The sequence below is a fragment of the Dipodomys ordii genome, unplaced genomic scaffold, assembly GCF_000151885.1.
Source record: "Dipodomys ordii isolate 6190 unplaced genomic scaffold, Dord_2.0 Scaffold2, whole genome shotgun sequence".
In the NCBI taxonomy this organism is placed as follows: Eukaryota; Metazoa; Chordata; class Mammalia; order Rodentia; family Heteromyidae; genus Dipodomys; species Dipodomys ordii.
This window is the reverse complement of record NW_012267218.1, coordinates 36,172,657-36,173,210: the sequence shown is the minus strand read 5'-3', so window position 1 is coordinate 36,173,210 and position 554 is coordinate 36,172,657.

Genomic DNA, 554 nt, shown 5'->3' with positions numbered 1-554 from the left:
GGGGCTTGAACTTAGGGCCTGGACTTTGTCTCTGAGCATTTGTCCTCTAAGGCTAGCTCTCTACCACTTAAGCCACGGCTCCACTTCTGGCTTTTTTTTTTTTTTTTTTTGGTGTTTAACTGGAGATAAAAAGCCTCCCGGGCTTTCCTGCCTGGTCTGGGCTTTGAACCGTGATCCTCAGGGATCTCAGCCTTCTGAATAACGAGGAGCACAGGTGTGAGCCACAAGTGCCCTGCACATTTGACATTCTGAATAATTCTGAAGGGGGGGAAAAATCAGGTACGAGTAACATCGTCATCATCAACAACTAGTGGATTCGGCTTTGGGCAAGACGTCCTCTGGTCAAGCCAACTTGAGAACAGGTCCTTCCCTCACAGCACCTGTCTAGGGCACTTTTTGGAAGGTGAAGTTTCGGTCTGGATTCAGCCCACGCGACCCCCCGCGCTCGCGCCCCTGCCGGAAGTCCTTGCGTCGAAGCCGTCCTCAGTCCCAGCCGGGGCACGCGAGGGCCGGCCTCGGCCTGTGGACTCGGGCGCGCCGGGCCTCGGACCGCA